Raw genomic sequence first — 18,945 nt, forward strand, 5'->3', positions numbered from 1 at the left:
TTTGTTGAATTTAGTTTCTAGAATTTTTTTAGGATTGTGCTTATGAAATGTTGTTCATAAGATATATTGGTGTGTAGTTACTTTTCTTATGATACGTTTGTTTGGTTGTAGTACAAGGGTCACTGTGACCATGCTGAATGAGTTTGGGTGTATTCCTTGCTGTTTCTATTTTTTGGAAGAGGTTGTGAAAAATTGGTGTTAATTCATTTTTAAATATTTGGTATAATTCCCCATTAAATCATTTGGATCTGAGCTCTTCTTGTGATTGGCTTCTTGATTACTAACTCTTTCTTTTGACTTGTTATTTTGTCTATGAAGATTGTTTTCTTTTTTCTAATTGAGATCACATTGGTTTATACTTTTAGATAAATTTCAGGTGTGCATCCTTATATTTTGACTTCTGTCTGAGTTCTTGGTGTTCACCACCAAAAGTCTAGGTGCCATCCGTGACTATACACAAGCACCCCCTTTACCTCTTTTACCTTTCCTCACCCCATTCTGGTAACATTACAGGGTGTATTTTTTTTTGAGTCAGTTCCTGTAGTTTGCGTCTTTATAGGAAATTTTCTATTTCATCTAAGTTATTTAATTTATTGGTGTACAATTGTTCATAGTTTCCTTTGTAGTTCTTTTTATTTTATTTATTTTGTTGAGGAAGATTAGCTCTCAGCTAATACCTGTTGCCAGTCTCCTTCTTTCTTTTGCTTGAGGAAGATTAGCCCTGAGCTAATCTGTGCTCATCTTCCTCCCCTTTATTATGTGGTTGGCTGCCACAGCATGGCTGAGGAGTGGTGTAGATCCACATTGGGGTTCCGAACCTGAACCCATGTCGCGGAGGTGGAGCGAAGTCCCAATTAGAAGCCCACTGCCATGGGGCTGGCCCCCCTCTTTTTATTTTTTAATGTCAGTGTAATGTTCCCTCTTTTTCATTCGTGATGCTCAAATTGAATCTTCACTCCTTTTTCTTGGTCAATTTAGCTCAAGGTCCTTCAAAGAATCAGCTTTTGGTTTCTTTGATTTTTTTTTACTGTGTTTTATTCTCTATTTCCTTAGTTTTTACTCTTACCTTTATTGTTTCCTTTCTTCTGTTTGCCATAACTTTTGTTTGCTTTTCTTTTTCAGTGTGTTAAGGTGGAAATTCAGTTATTGGTTTGAGGTATTTGTTCTCTTTAAATGTAGAAGTTTGTAGCCATAAAGTTTTTCTCTTTGAGCACTGTTTTTGCTACATCCCGCAAGTTTTGGTATATTGTGTCTTTATTTTATTTATTTCCTTGTAATTTCTATTACCTTTTTAATTTCTTCTTTGACCCATTGGTTATTAGGAGTGCAATGTTCCATTGCCACATAATTGTGGTTTCCCAATTTTATTTCTTTTATTAATTTCTGATTTCATTTCATTGGGGTTAGAAAACAGCTTGTCTTATTGCTATCCTAAGTCATATTTCTTGAACTGCATGGGTAATTAAAGCAGCAGACTATGGTCTGGATCACCCAAGGAGACTGTAGTGCAATGATAAAAGGCTGAGAACTCCAGCAATTTAATCCTGTTCCTTGAGTCACTCCAAACATGCAAAGAGCCACGGACCTCACTGCTATAGTGATGGCCCCTAAGTGTGGTGTTGCTCTTGTTCAGCCATTTGCTTGGAACTCTGAGCAAAGGTGATAGAGGGAATGGCTCCTCGTTGAGACTTCTGGTGTCTTTTACTCTTCTGATTGTTAGAGGAAATTATAATTGTCTCCAGGTAAAATTTACATTTTCTATGTGCTTTCTTTTTTCTTTTTCCCCTACAGTACTTTTTCCGTTTCTTCAGCCAATTTTTGAAGTATTAAATATCTCTCTGTTTCCAAAAAGTGCTATTGATTTTTTCACAAAATATATTTAAAGGGATGAAGAGAGAATTAGCCTCAAAGATAAAGACAAGGTAAAATGTGGGGTGGTTACATGAGGGTGTTCAGTTTTCATAATTTATTGAGCTGTACGCATGTGATTTGTGTAGTTCATTGTAAGTTTTTTCAGGTGGCAGAGATCTCTAGGGTTTAGAGCAGGAGACTTCTAACATTTCGGGGAAATGAAGCAGGAGAAAATTGGGGAGGGAGATAAGAAAGTGAGTCAGAGGACAATGTTTAAACCTTAATAATAGGGATGACTATTATTCTGTCACTGCGTGAATATTGTTGAGAACAAAACTTTACCGCTTCCCTTCAATAAATTGTCAAAGGATAAAAATTTCTATTTAAAAATTACTTTACTTGGTATTATAATTCCCCCAGATCTCAGATTGGCAAAGAATCATTTCTATTCTAAGCCTCTTATTTTACACATTCCCCAATGGAAGCCCCCATCAGGTTACTTGTAGTGTAGAGTCTGTGTTAAATTGGTGACCTCTCCTGGTCTGGAGTGTGCAGGAGTATTCTTTGACATTGAGGCTGCAAGTTGGCTCACCCAGCTTTGCCTTCATGAGGCCTGGAGAGCAGCACTAGAATGTCTGCAGGTCAGGTAGACAGGGCTGGGTACTCCCAGTAACTTACTGAAGATTGTGTAGAGTTCTGGGAGAATGGGACATTTGAAGACGTTCAGAGGAAAGCTGCTGATGAACTCTGCAAATGTCAGGGGATTAATATATGTGGCCATTCATTAAAAATTAAGGCTGGAGACAAAAAAATGGAATTGAAGTCAGGAACTTCCTTCTGAGCAAGTAGGCATGACAGGAGAGGGAGCAGGCAACTCTTTGGCTGAGAAAGTGTGTTCAAAAGCCAGAAATACTGAAGATCAGAGAGAGGGAGAGACAAAAAACTGTTGGGCATGAAGGCTGGATATCTCTTAGGGAGACGTCTTGCTGTCCCAGATTTGTAGCTGGTGGTTCTGTTCACTGGTGACTCAGGCAACACTAGTTAGACTTCTGGACTTAAAGGGGTCATATTTAGGAAAGCGGATAAGCACTCCTGATTTATTTCTGACTTCAGATATGACTGTCTGTCATTGAAATGTCTCTCCCTCCTTCCAGCACCGAGTTGATTTTCTTCAGCTGATGATTAACTCTCAGAATTCCAAAGAACTGGACACCCATAAAGGTAACCAAAGAGTCTTCAGAGGGCCAACATGGGAAAGCTCAGAGGGAGCAGATGCTTCTGAAAATGTGCAGGAAGCTTTTCCAGACAAATGAGAATTTAAGCCAAATGGAAGAAAGACGCACTTTCAGATATAAATGGTAGCCAGAGGCACTTTCTAGAAACATGCAGGCACAATTGTTTTCAAAGCTTGAGAGAACCATAACAAGTATTCCACGTCCCAAAGACAATCAGTAGTCTGTTGATCCCCTACATCAGAGCCTCTGGGGAATATCTTTTCCACGTCAATTCTCAGGCCTTATCCAGGCCCACTGAATCAGAACCTCCCACCTGGCAATTTGCATCAAGGTTTCATTACAGAAGACAATTACCCCAGTGTTGGTGACTTTAACTTAGAGGATTGTTTAAAGTTGTGTTCACTAGTTTAATCTATTGTAAAGTTTTATTTTTCCCTTTGTATTAGCAAGCAACTTGTGAAGGAGGCCTCTGAGACCGTGTAAACATTCTGTCCCTCTTCAAATGTCTCCTACTACTTTTATCATCCATTGATGGTTCTAGATTGAAGTCATTATTACTATGACAGTTGCCAAATGATGACTTTCCAATTTCATCATTTCTTCTACCTTCATGAGTTGATGTTCCATTGTAAGGAGAGCTTTCCATTCTCTTTCATTTATTTATTTGTTTATATATTTGTATCAATCAGATCTCATATATTACTAATTTACTCTCTTATAGCATTCCTTATTTTGATGCTCAAATTCTCTCAGGTTTGTCAACGGGAAGCCCTTTCAAGTGGATTCCTGTGTCCTTATTTTCTTCTTCTTTTTTTTTTAATTTTATTTTTTCAATAGACTTATTTAGAGCAGTTTTAGATTCCCAGCAATATTGAGTGGAAGATACAGAGATTTCCAATATACTCCCTTCCCCCAACTATGCACAGTCTCCCTCACTGTCGAAATCCCTACCAGACTGGTACATTTGTCACAATCAATGAACCTGCATTGACAGATTATCACCCAAAGTCCATAGTTTTCTTTAGGGTTCACTCTTGCTGTTGTACTTTGTATGGGTTTGAACAAATGTATAATGTTGTGCATCCACCATTATAATATACAGAGTATTCTGTATCATTTCACATATTATTTTCCGAACACTTCCTTGCTTTGGAAGATATTCTGCGTTTTCTCTTCTATTCCCCCAACCAGCCCTGGAATCAACCAATTCCCCAAGGAGCTCTGGTTCTTTGTAATGAGAAATGGTATTTAAAAACTGAAATCTGGGATCTAGGAGTGCCCATTGCTACTAGGGTTTCTTTCCTTCTAGATCCTCTCAGTGGACAAAGCTAAGAACACCAAATATATTTGCACAGAATTGATAAACTTAAATATTTCTATATCGACACCTAACCAGTGGTCTAAACATGCTCTGTATCTCTCTTTCTCTAAAAGGGCTCTGATTTATAATTTACTTCCTTGACACGAATACTCCCACGTAGTTTATTTCAAGTACCAATCATTCGACAACCATCTCACAGAATTCCTGAATATTTAATGTTGCTTCTTGGGGCTGGCCTGGTGGCATTAGTGGTTAATACCACGTGCTCTGCTTCAGTGGCCTGGGGTTTACAGGTTCAGATCCCGGATGTGGACCTATGCACCATTCATCAAGCCGTGCTGTGGCAGCGACCCATATACAAAGTAGAGGTAGATTGGCACAGATGTTAGCTCAGGGACAATCCTCATAAGCAAAAAGAGGAATATCATCAACAGATGTTAGCTCAGGGCCAAACTTCCTCACCCAAAAAAACCCCCCCAAAAAAATTGTTTCTGAAGAGCAGGGCTAATCTGAGTCTAGCACACCACTATTAATGTATCCATGTCTATGTCTATGTCTATGTCTATGTCTATCTATCTATCTATCTAACTGCATGGTCCAATACAACTTTCTGTGATGAAGGTAATATTCGGTATCTGCCCTGTTCAATGCAGTAAGCACTAGACACATGTGGCTATTGAATACTTGGGATGTGGCCACTGAATCGTATATTGTATTTAAATTTAAGTGATTAAAATTTAAATTTAAATAGCCACATGTGGCTACCATATTGTTCATCACAGCTCTAAACTTTGAGTATCATGAGGTTCATGCTAACCAGGGGGGAGCACTTGGCAGTTGAATTTACCTACAGCAGCATCAGAGAAATCATCATTGGGAAGTCAGAACTCTGTAGATCTTTCTTAAACTTGTTTTCTAGTGTTTTAGTTGTGAATCTTATGGTTGGAGCAGGTAGTAACCATGTTTATTTCAGCACTCTAAGTATCTATATGTTCTAATCTACTCCCAAGCAAATAGATTAGAGTATGACCATGCTTAGTTTCTTCTAGGAGAAATTCAAAATGGAGGCTAACTTATAAACACAAGGGTTCTTTGCTGACCCTGCAGGAGGGCAAAGAAAGGCTGCATGTGCTGAGGAAGATGATATTCAGGCGATGATCAAACAAGCATTGCTGTTCCACTCACTGGAACCTATTTTTCTACATTTCATGCTGGCCAATGCCCTCTACTGACATATTCTTTTTTCTGCTGTTTAGATGCCTCTGATTAGACTAGGGTCAATCACCACTCTTCTGTCATTTTGTGTGTCTCTGTAGTTTCTGTTCATATCTGGGATCTTCCATTTGAAGACTTGTGCCTAGGGTTTCCCATTACCTGATGCCTCTCAATGTGCAATCAATGCTTCTGAGGTTAGGTTGTGCACACAAAGCACATCTCGTGAAATCAGATTTTGATTCGATAGCTCTAGGGTGGGAGTTGAGATCCTGCACTTCTAATGAGCTCCCAGCTGTTGTTGATGCTGCTGGTCCACGGACCATACTTTGAGTAGCAAGAGTTTATGTGTAGTCCAATATTATTCTCTTAAATTCCCTCATATATGTTAGGGAAACGATCCTTTAATTTTCTCTATGATTAAGCCTTATTCTTGTACACTCTCTTAAAAAATTTCCAGCTATATTTTAGTGAGTTATTAAGTTTTTCCTGTGGGTAATGCTATTCCATACTACTTGTAGCTGGAGCCTTTCAGACTCTCCAAGGGACATACTGAACACTGTTTATGTTAGACAGAAATGCTATCTCTTAAGTTACCCAGCTGTGTTGCTGGAGATGGGCAGCATAACCAGGAGGCGATGGCCAAGAACAGTGTAGACCTCAGGAGAAACTGAATTAAGACAACACTTTCCTTTTTCTGTTCTCTCAGATAGACAGCAGAGTGCAAACCACTTTCAGTTAGACTCTGACCTGCTTTTCTCTTTTTTCCCCTATGGTATTGAGAGTTTCCTTTGGATTTATAAACATCTAAACTGTGCTGTGTTATACTGACCTGCTTTACCTAAAATGTCTTTCCTCTCCTTTTAGGTCTGTCTGATCTGGAGCTCGTGGCCCAATCTATTGTCTTTATTTTTGCTGGCTATGAGACCACAAGCACTTCTCTTTCCTTCCTTTTGTATCTTTTGGCCACTCACCCTGATGTCCAGCAGAAGCTGCAGGAGGAGATTGATGCAATTTTCCCGAATGAGGTCATGATGATACCTGGAGAGGGAGGGAGAAGGTGAAGTCTTGGAAGAATGTCTCCTCACCTCTTCCTAGGAGTTTTGCAAAAAGCATAAGTATCAATTCTTTCACCTATTCTATTTAAGATGGATCTAAAGAGACAAAAAAGGGAGAGACCTAGGCAGTGTATGCTACTCACATAAATATAAGATCTTTGAAAAAGTGCTGATCCAGGCATATCTGTTGTCTTTCACCACATTGTTGCCAAGTGAAATTCACAAAACCTCAGTGGCATCTGACAATACGTTATCTCTGTTGATGTTGGCTGGAGTTACTCTGGGCTGGTTGTGAGCTGGTCTAGGCTTGCCTTGGCTAAGCTGGGTGGGATGACTCAGCTCCTCCCGTCTCTCATGCTCCAGAAAACCAGCCTGGATGTCCACTTCTTAGGGCAATGGCAGAAGGCAACAGCAAGAAGCCCAGTCACATGGGTGCCTTTCAAAACTGTGCTTGCATCACACTTAGCCAACATTCCGTTGGTTCAAAGGAAGCCACAAGGCCAACCCCAGAGTCAGAGACTGAGGGAAAAGTGGATCCCAAATCTCATTTTATCAAAACCTGTTTCTCTCTTCCAAGGCACCTCCCACCTATGATGCCCTGGTACAGATGGACTATCTTGACATGGTGTTGAATGAATCTCTCAGATTATTCCCAGTTGCTGTTAGACTTGAGAGAGTCTGTAGAAATTGCGGAAATCAATGGAGTGTTCATTCCCAAAGGGACAGTGGTGATGGTGCCAACCTTTAGTCTTCACCGAGCCTCAGAGTTTTGGCCTGAGCCCGAGGAGTTCCGTCCTGAAAGGTACAGGGCCCCTGGGAAAGGGAACCCACCCTGATTATGGCAGCTTTCAGCATATTCTGACATCTCTTAGTATAGATGAGAAATGTGTGATTGCACAATCATTTATTTGTACCTCTTATTATTTTTGGCTTCTTTTTTTCTTATTACAATAGGGGTCATTGTTGTCAAAATTTTATGAACTGAAGACCAGAAAAAGGAAAATTGTAACTGTCCACATTGCTGATACCTCAAGATAGGCCTCATTAACAATGTGATATATATCCTTATACACATATTTCTATACATATTTACATTTAAAAAATTAGAATGGGGAGCTGGCCCTGTGGTGTAGTGGTTATGTTCGGCGTGCTCTACTTCGGTGACCCAGGTTTACAGGTTTACATCTGGGTGCGAACCTACACCACTCACCAGCCATGCCGTGGTGGCAACCCACCTATAAAGTGGAGGTAGATTGGCACAGATGTTAGATCAGGGCTAATCTTCCTCAGCAAAAAAAAAAAAAATTAGATTGGTATTACATTTTATTTGGTTTTGAACTGCTTTATTTACCAATAAATTATAAACAACATTACTGTACTCTATCCATATATATTATATGTATTTTTGCGTGATTGCATGCATTTGCCATAATTTACTGAACTACTATCTGATTTGGGAATATTGGCTCATTTTTCCTTTATGTTTTTCTATGATGTTCTCTTCAGCTCTCCTAATTTACCGTCAGCATTCCCACATTCCACTTTTTTAAGATTTTCTACTGTTTCCTCTAGCACTATTGTAAGAGTGCTCATGATGATGTGCAAGGTCCTCATCCCTGATGGTTTAAGCAGCCTCATTCAGGATGAATGTGAACCCATGTCCTCCGGTACTGTCTGTGGCTGCAGTCTTGTCCCAGTTCCCTTCTACTCTCAGTATTCGGTAACCTTTCCAAAGGGTATTCACCTGCTGTCTAGACATCTGAGACATCCTCCTTGGTGGGGTCTTGGGCATGCTCTTCTGGGAATTCAGAGCCAAGGTCTGACTCCGGGGCACAGCTTGAACTCTGGGAAGAGCTGATTCTTTCACATTTATTGCATTGGTGAGCAAAATTTGGAATGAACTGTTTAGGACACTAGCAGGGATCTAGACTTTTCTTAGCCCCTGACTTTAACCTCCCTGATGGCAGGGACCTTGTCTTGTTGGCCATGGTGTCCCTAGTGCTGGCATAGCATTTCCACATAGTACTAGTTGAAAGAAGAAGTCAGAGTTGACCAACTCTGTTTCCTGGGCCAGAGAGCCTCTGAGATGCCTCCAAGCTTAGCAGTTCTCCTGTGGTTTCACCAGCATCAAACTAGAGAGTGCTCGCTGTACTTCTCTTTGATTAATTCATTCATCAAACAGAGAGTAAGTGATTTCTGTGTGTCAGGGACTGGGCCAGACAATGAGAAATCCAAATGTTAAAAAAAACCTATCATGAAGGATTTTGATATATACGCGAGTATATGTGTTTTGACGTATACGTAAGTATATTCTATGGACACAAGTCTATGGACTACTTTTAATGTACCTATATGTGTCTACCTCCTGCCCAACAACCATCAGCCTATGTCAGCTTGTCATCCTCATACCATTACTACCCTTCTCCTGATTCCCGTACTATTTTAAGGCATATCATGTATAGCTATTCCAGGATGTCCTCCAAAATATAAAGACTCTTTAAAAGTAGATAGCCACAATGCCATCATCACTCTCCCGACATCCACAATTTTTCTTCATGTGATCACATATTGAGCAATCATATTGAATAAAGCATAGGTCTAACCTTCAAGGAATTTATAGCTTAGTGGAACAGATAGAAAAGGAAATCAGTGATTATAGCAAAGTAGAGTAGCATCACATGCCCATGTACATTATCTGATGTAAGCTATTCTATGGGAGACACACCCACACACACCACACACACCCACACACGCACAGGAAGACAGAGAGAGACTGAGAGAGAGTAGAGAGAGAGATAGAGAGAGAAGGAGAGAGAGAGAAGGGTAGGGAGAGAAGGGAAGAGAAGGGAAAATAACAATTTAAATAATAGGAGGCATTTCCCCTGCTTTTTTCAATAATTTCTTATCGTTTTCAGTGTATAGGTATTTCAGCTACTTGGTTAAATTTATTCCTTGGTCTTTTATTTTTTGCTGCAATTGTAAATGTAATTGTATTCTTGATCCTCTTTCTGCTAGTTGGTTGTTAGTGTATAGAAATGCAACTGATTTTTGTATGTTGATTTTGTGCTCTGCAACTTTGGTGTATTCATTGATTATTCCTAATAGTTTTGGGGTGGATTCTTTGGGTTTTATATATATAGAATCATGTGATCTGCAAATAGTGAGAGTTTTACTTCTTTGTCTCCAATTTGGATCCCTTTTGTTTCTTTGCTCTGGCTAAAACTTCCAGTACTATGTTGAATAAGAGTGGTGAGAGCGGGTATCCTTGTCTTGTTCCTGCTCTCTGAGGAACAGCTTTCAAGTTTTCATCATTGATTATGTTGTTGGCTGTGCGTTTGTCATGTATGGGCTTTATTATGTTGAGGTCGTTTCCTTCTATACCCATTTTATTGACAGTTTTTTAAATTGTTGAATTGAATGTTGGACCTTGTCAAATGCTTTCTCTGCATATATTGAGATGATCTTGTGACTGTTCTTCTTCATTTTGTTAATGTGATGTATGACATTGATTGATTTGTGGATGTTAAGCCATCCCTGCATCCCTGGAATAAATCCCACTTGATCATGGTGTATGATCCTCTTAATGTATTGTATTCAATTTGCTAATATTTTGTTGGGGAATTTTGCATCTATGTTCATCAATGATATTGGCCTGTAATTTTCTTTTTTTGTGTGTTGTCCTTGTGTGGTTTTAGTATCAGGGTAATGTTGCCCTTGTAAAATGAGTTAGGAAGCATCCTGTCCTCTTCACTTCACAGCGTCTGAGAGGATAGGTATTAAATGTTCTTTGAATGTTGGTAGAGAACATTCAGAGACAGAGAAGCTGTGTGGTCCTGGACTTTTGTTACTTTGAAGTTTTTGATTTTCTGTTTCAATCTCTTCACTTGTAATTGGTCTATTCAGATTCTCTGTTTCTTCTTGATTCGGTTTTGGAATGTTGTGTGATGCTTAGAATTTGTTCATTTCTTCCAGGTTATCTGACTTATAGGCCTATAGCTTTTCATAGTGTTCTCTTATAATCCCTTGTATTTCTGTGGCGTCTGTAGTAATTTCTCCTCTTTCATTTCTTATTTTATTTATTTGTATCTTGTATCTTTTTTTTTTAGTGAGTCCTGGTAAGGGTTTGTCAATTTTGTTTATCTTTTCAAAGAATGAGCTCTTCTTTTCATTGGAGCTTTCTATTGTTTTTGATCTCTATTTATTTCTGCTCTAATTTTTATTATTTCCTTCCTTCTACTGACTTTAGGCTTTGCTTGTTCTTTTTCTAGTTCTTTTAGATGTATTGTAAGCTTGTTTATTTGAGATTTTTCTTGTTTCTCAGGTAGGCCTGTATTGCTGTAAACTTCCCTCTCTACCACTTTTACTGCATCCCTTAATTTTTGGTATGTTGTGTTTTAATTTTCCTTTGTCTCCAGAAATTTCTTGATTTCTCCTTTGATTTCGTCATTGATCCAGTAGTTGTTCACTAGCGTGTTGCTTATTCTCCATATGTTTGTGACTTTCTCAGCTTTTTTCTGGCAGTTGATTTCCAGTTTCATAGCGGTGTGGTTGGTAAAGATGCTTGATATGATTTCAATCTTCTTAAATTTACTGAGGCTTGCTTTGTTTCCCAACATATAGTCTACCTTTGAGAAAGTTCCATGTGCACTTCCATATCTTCCACTGTTTTTGATGGAATGTTCTTTATATATCCATTAAGTCCATCTGGTCTAGTGTTTCATTTAAGGCCACTGTTTCCTTCTTGACTTTACAGGAACTGTCCGTTGATGTAAGTGTGGTATTAAAGTCCCCTACTAATATTGTGTCGCTGTCAATTTCTCCCTTTAGGTCTGTTAATAATTGCTTTATATACTTTGGTGTTACTATCTGAGGTTTATCTATATTAATAAATGTTGTATCTTTTTCATGGTTTCTTCCATCTATCATTATATAATGACCATCTTAGTCTCTAGTTATCTTTTTTGGCTTGAAGTCTATTTTGTCTGATATTAGTATGGCAACACCCACAGTTTTTGGTTGTCATTTCCTTGGGGTATCATCTTTCATCCCTTCACTCTGAGCTTATGTTTATCTTTAGAGCTGAGATGTGTTTTCTGGAGGAAGCATATTGTTGGGTCTCAGGTTTTAATCCATCCGGCCACTCTGTGTCTTTTGATTGGTGAATTCAATCCATTTACATTTAGAGTGATTATTATATATGAGGGCTTCATACTGCCATTTTATCTTTTGTTTTCTGCTTGTTCTATATTTCCATTGTTTCTTTTTTCTTGTATTTCTGTCTTCCATTTCAGTTTGGTGGTTTTCTGTGATGTTTTCCTCAGTTTTGTCTTGATTTATGATCTGTGACTGTGCTCTGATTTTTTGTTTCATAGTTATCATGAAGTTTGTATAAAGGATCTCAGAGATCAGGTAGTCCTTTTTCTGATAGCCTCTTATCTCCAATAGCCTATGCTTGTTCTATCCTTTCTCTCTTTCCCATGTACCTTATTGTTGTTATTAATTATTCCATTTTTTGTGTTGTGAGTTTGTGACCAAATTGAAGTATGTATAGTTATTTTTGATGCTTTCTTTCCCTTTAGCCTTCATGTTATAATTAAGTGTTTACTAACCTATTCTGATAGAGATTTTAAATTTTCTGATTCTGTCTATTTATCACCTTGCTCAAAACTTTGTAAAGCTTTGCTTTGTTGTTTCATGTAGGAGGGATCCTTTCAACATTTCTTGTAAGGCAGATCTCGTGGCGATATACTCCCTCAGCTTCTGGTTGTTTGTGAAAACTTTTATTTCTTCGTCACATCTGAAGGATAATTTCCCTGGATATAGTATTCTTGGCTGTTAGTTTTTGTCTTTCAGTATGTTGAGTATATTATTCCACTCTCTCCTGCCCTGTAGGGATTCTGCTGATAAGTGCACTGAAAATCTAATGGGAGTTCCTTTGTGAGTTGTGTTCTTCTCTCTTGCTGCCTTAATATTTTTCCTTTGTTATTGACTTTCGACAGTTTTAATATTACATGCCTTGGAGAAGGTCTTTGTGGATTGATGCAATTAAGAGTTATGTTGGCTTCAAGGACTTGCATGTCCAGTTCCTTTTCCAGGTTTGGGACGTTCTCAGGTATTTACCTTCAGCTGATGGAGCTGGTGTTGGTGGTGCCACCAGTGGGGGCTGAAGACACTGGTTGTGCTGTGGTTCCTGATGCTTCTGGTCACAGGTCCGCTGTACACCCATAGGTGGAGAGCAGGGGCTGAGCCAGGAGAGGTTGTTTTTTCTGCTTCTTCATGCAGCCTCTGGTCTCTGGTGCTAGTTGGTGAGGTTTGTGTGTTTTGAAAACTCAGGTCAAGCTAGGCCACTCCTGCCAGGAAAATCTGAGTTTTTTATACTATCCCTTACCTTGGGAAGACCTGGCCACTGCCAGGAGAGGGGGAGGGGACATACATGCTGGATCCCCTGGAAGACAGGAAGGGACACACTGATTTTGCTCCGACCACATCTGCTTGCAGTTGTGCGAGGCATGATGCACACTTCCTCTCCTCCCGCTGTGCCAGCTCTTTCTGCTCTTCTCAGAGTTGCATGAGCAGTGGTGCCTGCTGTTTATGCTCCACTCGCAGTCATGCTAGCCATGGTATCTGCTATTTCTTCTCCACTTGCAGTGACTGTTTGCAGGTGCATGTGCTGGCATAAGGATCCACACCCTGGATTGCTGCTGCCAGGCGAGGGAGAGGTGTCTGTTCCCCTAGTTCCACTGCCTTCAGTGCGATTCCACCTCCCTTCAGATGTACAGATGTATGGATGTCTTATGCACCTTGTTTTGCTGTGTAGGGAATCCCCTGTTGATGAATGGATGCTTGATCGGTTGTAACTTAGAGGAGAGAGACAGAGGAACAGCTCTCTCCACTATGATGCTGATGTCAGTCTCCTACCTCTTGTGATTTTTATGTTTCAATAACTTGTTTGTATCTACTATTGTGGAACCAGATTCAGTAAGAAGAACAAGGACAACATAAATCCTTGTATATACATGCCTTTTGGAAACGGACCCCGAAATTGCATCGGCATGAGGTTTGCTATGGTGAATATGAAACTTGCTCTTGTCAGAGTGCTGCAGAACTTCTCCTTCAAACCTTGTAAAGAAACACAGGTCAGACAGTTAACATTCTGCATAAATAATGTCTTATTGGGAGTTTTTTTTTTTTTTTTTTTTACTTGGGGTCGGGTCTTTCTCTCTTTATAGGAAAGAATGTGTTCTATTCAAAGAATAATTTACTACTGTCCAGAATCTGTTTGGAGCCATCTGTGACTTTAGGGCCCTTCAACTCTGGACTGCTAAGTCTGTGGTGTTAAAAGACCCAACTATAAAGGTCATCTAGAGTCAATTCAATTAGCATGACAGGAAGATGTGCAGGCCTTTGAACTAGAGCAAAGTTTTAAACTCTCTTTCAAGTCCACTGGAAGGAAGGGGAAGTGTTGTGAATAGCCATGAAATACAGAAATTACCACATCACGACTTTTGAATGATACTCTTCTCCACCAGACCTTAAAGAAGATTTGCGAGAACAGTTCTCAACCACTCTCAATATAATGAAATCAATGGGGAGCTTTAAAAAATGCTGATGCCTAGGTCATCTCAGAAATTCTAAAATAGCTCATGAGAGTGGGGCTTAAAAGCACCCCTGTTGTATCTCATGTGTAGCCAAAGTTGAGAATCGTTGATTTAAAGCTTCTCTGCCAGATGTGAAGGACTCCCACAACCAGGGTCATCCTGGGTATTTGACCTCACCTTACAGGAACCCTGCTCCAGTCAAGCTTGGCTCCTTTTACATCCTCATAATAACTTGATGAATATTCGTCCTGCTTTCCTCCACATTCTGTTCCCATCCTTCAAGTCAAATTTCATCCCCCAAACCCCTCCATGGAGCCTTCCCCATATAGTCTAGGAGCCCATTTTCTCCTCTGCTCTGTTATGAGTTTCTGCAGGCTGGTATCATTGGTCAGACCACCTAAGCTAATAGTTTGTCATTAAACCATCCTGTTTGGTTCTCTATGTTTTCTTTGTACGTAAGAATGTCTTTAACTCTAGCTGGTGCCTTGAAGTCATCCACTAAATGCTTAAGGAGTCATTTGAGTTGATTTCGAGCTCTTGGACACAAATTTTGAACTATTTTAACTATAAAAATGTAAATGACATTTGTGTATGTGCATGTTGTATGTGTGTGTGTCTGTCTGCAAGGGAAATATATGTATGTCATGTTAAATTATAAAATAACAAGGTTTTATATTTATAGAAAGATCTGGAATCTCTCCTCTGGAGAACATAAAGAATGACTGGTTCCATTGATTCAAGTCCCTATAATAAGGATTATTTCTAGGACTCGTGCATTTAATAGTTAAGTCCTCCCCTTAAATAAGTTCTCTTCAGGGGAGAGGTGGATAGAGATGGTTTCCATCTTAGTTTTCACTTTAGGGAAATTGTGTGGCAGTCCTGTAAGTGTGTACAAACAGGGGACTCAGTCCTGAGAGAAAGTCAGCCTCTGACACACCTGGGGTGGGCAGACACTCCCTATAAGCTCCCAGTCATCCACAGACTGGTGCTTCTCACCCTCCATGACAATTTGCTTGCCCTTCAGTCAACTGAGTCCCAAAGATGACTCTGCTGCTGGCTCAACCACCACTGAAGGAATGACTGGGTGAGAATGAAGCTAAAACTATCAGTCAAAACACTGTAGGTGAGAAGTTCACCATTTGCACTACACGTGGGATCCAAGAGATGTTAGAAAACAGGCATAATGCTTCACAAAGACCCCTTCCCATCATGAAACTGGATGAGTTCCACTGGGAGTGATGACTGGACTCTTTAGAAGTTGAGGATGGTTCTTGTATACAATTAAAATGTCTCATACTCATTCAGGAGTACTTTGCAAGTTCCAACATACAGAAAATTAATTCTATATGTCTTTTCACAATAGTTTGCCATAATCCCTAAGAATCTGGTTTACATTTTAATAGTTCATTCATTTTACTTAAAATTTATGTCAAAAATGAAGAGAAGCCAACATGATTTTGTCTCTGACCTGCTCCAAAATGGTGCTGCATGGATATTTTGTTGAATGAATGGATGGATGAAAGCTTTACTGTCCAGTCTCATGCAGCTTATAGACTAAATATAAAGAGTCAAAGATATGTGATGTTAAAAGTAGTTTATATGTTTTAAAAGTATTATTGTCCTTAATGTATCTCATCTACTTTGCTTCTGTTGTTGGGAGAGTTTGTCAGTCAGTTAACACATGGTTGTTTAACTTTTGCAGATTCCCCTGAAATTAGGCAACAAGGACTTCTTCAACCGCAAAAACCCATTGTTCTAAAGGTTGAGTCCAGAGATGGGACCGTCAATGGAGCCTGACTCTCCCTAAGGACCTCCATTTTGTTATTCAGGGAAACTTTATTCCAGAACCCCAGAGACATCAATTTCTTTTGTGAATAAAACCCAGAATGAAGATGGGCTTAGCCTACTGCACTTGAAGGATGCCTAGGGATTCTTACATCCATTGCACTTTCTTAGTGTCTGTGTAGAGTATTATAGGTTGTGTAATAAAAAGGAGGGGACTAAGTAAGCACCAGAAATGTGGACTCAGCTTATCTGGTTCTCACAGGATGGTCTCCTTGACTACTGCCACTAGTACCATCTACTCTTCCTGAGCACTGATCAAGAATAAAGTTTCTCAACAATTTTATTAGCAAACTTTAATGAAAACAAGAATTATTGTGCTGATTGTCATAGTGACATTTATATCACATGTTAATTTTGAATCTTCTATGAAGTATTATATACTGAGCAAGTCAATAAACATCTCTTTGCTAAAGTGTTATCTGTTGCCTTTGTGCACATTAGGGGGAATCAACAGAACTGAATCAATGAGAGGCAGTGAGTAAATGTTTTTGACAATCACAATCACCAGTTGGGTGGGCCTTTTCCAGAACTCTCCTTTGATACATTAATATAGATGAGAGTTAATCCACTGTGACTTTGCCTGTTCCTTAGAAAGTATATTCATAGTTTAATCTCCCTTTTTGGGGGCACACATTTTTTGTAACACTCAACTAGGGCACTTATTACATTGTTTTGATTTAATTTTTGCATCTCATCTCCCCTGACATCTCTGAATGGCAGGAATCATGTTTGCTTCTAACACTTTTTACTCCATCCAAAACTAAATGATTGGTTGGTCAATTGATTGGACAGAAAGGCCACTAGTTTTCATCACTTTCAGTTGGTATCAGAAGCTGCACAGGTTCTTCCTTTTCCTTTTTTGCCCCTCCCTTCCCCTTCCTTCCTTTTCTCTTCCTGGATAATTCAGTCCTAAAGCCAGTAGGTAGGGAACAGCAAGGTTGGCAGCCACACAGTGGGGGCCAGGGGCAGAAACAGGAGTCACAGTGGCTCCAAGTCAGAGCAGAGTAGGGTGAAGGGTGTGTAGAGGGAGGGGCAGGCTGGCATGGGTGTGGGAGACAAGCAGGGTGACTCGGGGGTCCACGCAGAGCAGTGGGCTGGTGAGAGCAGCCTGAGCCTAGATAGGGTGTAGAGAACCCAAGTATGGTGAGGAGGGCATCCATGAGTGGAAAGGGGTGGAGTGGGGATTGACCACGTAAAGGGGGGATTGATCAAATAAGTAAATATATTAAGGATGATGGAAGCCAGGTTTCCCATTGTTGGGGAAGGGAATCACTGAGTTGGAAAGGGAGAGAACCTTTCCAAATGGAACCCTGAGGAGCCAGAGATGGAAACTTAATATATCAGTGTAAATTCATGTTTTCTGTATAGTATATGGTTGATAGACAGGAAGGTGTATGTGTGTGTGTGTGTGTGTGTATGTGTGTGTACGTGTGTTTGTTTCGATATAAAAACATATCACTCCTGCTTGTCTCCACTAATAGTACTTAGAAAGAGTGACACCCTAATAGCAATCACACACCTCGTGCCCAGGTATTGGCTTATAGATACTATTTTTTGCTAAAAGGAACCAAGGCTCCTTAGAGAAATGGCTGATTTCAGGGCTGGGACTGGGAAAGTACAGGATGAGCCTGAAAGATTTTGTGGTGCTAGGAGGGAAGAGGATGCTAAAGTGTGATGGTGACATGTCAACAGGGCCCAGAAGCCAACCTGAAGGGCTTCCACTGACCAATTCAGAGACAATTTGAGCATCATAATAGAGAAAGATGGTCAGAGATTATGACCCACTGTATAAAGGGAAAACATTAATACATACAATATGTATAAATAAATGAATAAATTGCAATTTGATGAACATAATTACACAGTTTCAAAGTGCTGCTGCTCAAAATACCCATTAATTATAATGGCAAAGTGTAGCTTCACGGTGAAGACTGGGAGACACCCCCTTAATCAAATGATGAAAGACAGCATCATCAGGAACAGGGGGAGTTGATTGAGTGTCACCTGATGGGTTTGCAGAGAGAACTTATTGTCACCTCTGTGACAGTCCTGCCAAGGAGGGAAGCCTGAAAGAAATCCTGAAATAGTCAGACAAACCCAAACTGAGGAATATTCTAGTCCTCCTCATCTGTGACTGGTTTATAACCTTCAAAAGAGTCAAGGTCATGAAAGCCAAAGACTGAGGCAGGGTTCCAGACTGAAGGAGACTAAAGGGAGGTGACATTTAAACACAGCACATGGTTTGGGTCCTTCTGCTATGAAGGACATTGTTGGGACAACTGGGGGGATTCAATGGGGAGTTAGGGTTAGATGGCAGTAACGTAGCAGCATTAACTCCCTGACTTTGATGGTCGTATTGGGGTAATGTAGGAGAATGTCCTTTTCATAGGAAATACAGGGGGTTATAAAGTATTGGGTTGGCAATTTACTCTGAGATGGTTCAGGAAAATAGTTCCTTGAACAGTCTCTTCTGTAAGTTTATGATTGTTTGTGGGGTAAGAACCACAGAGGCACCTTTTCACTTATCCAGCTTTCCTACCCTCTCACCGTAGTCTTACTTGTATTATTTTAATATGATGAGGCAACACCTCGTGGTGATTGAGAGATGGGGGCTCTGAAGCTGGATCTCCTGAGTTGTGAATCCCAGCTCAGTCCAGGGCTGAGTCTGGACCAACCAATGGCTTTGGGCAAATGCTTAAACTCCCAGCTGAAGTGGCTTTAGTTTGGCCAAGGGTGATTCTATAGAGAATGGGGCAGCTATGAGCTAGTAACAGCCCATACTCCCAGCACCTGGGATAGGTGTGCAGCCCAGGGAAAGGGACCTG

The 18,945-nt window shown here is 40.0% G+C and overlaps 1 pseudogene; it reads left to right on the forward strand.

Moving 5' to 3' along the window:
- The window catches only part of LOC139073315 (cytochrome P450 3A12-like), a 32,282-nt pseudogene extending 16,065 nt beyond the window's left edge, over positions 1–16,217 (forward strand).
- Positions 16,218–18,945: the final 2,728 nt, after the last annotated feature.

This window comes from Equus przewalskii, chromosome 12, assembly GCF_037783145.1.
Source record: "Equus przewalskii isolate Varuska chromosome 12, EquPr2, whole genome shotgun sequence".
NCBI classification, from domain to species: Eukaryota; Metazoa; Chordata; class Mammalia; order Perissodactyla; family Equidae; genus Equus; species Equus przewalskii.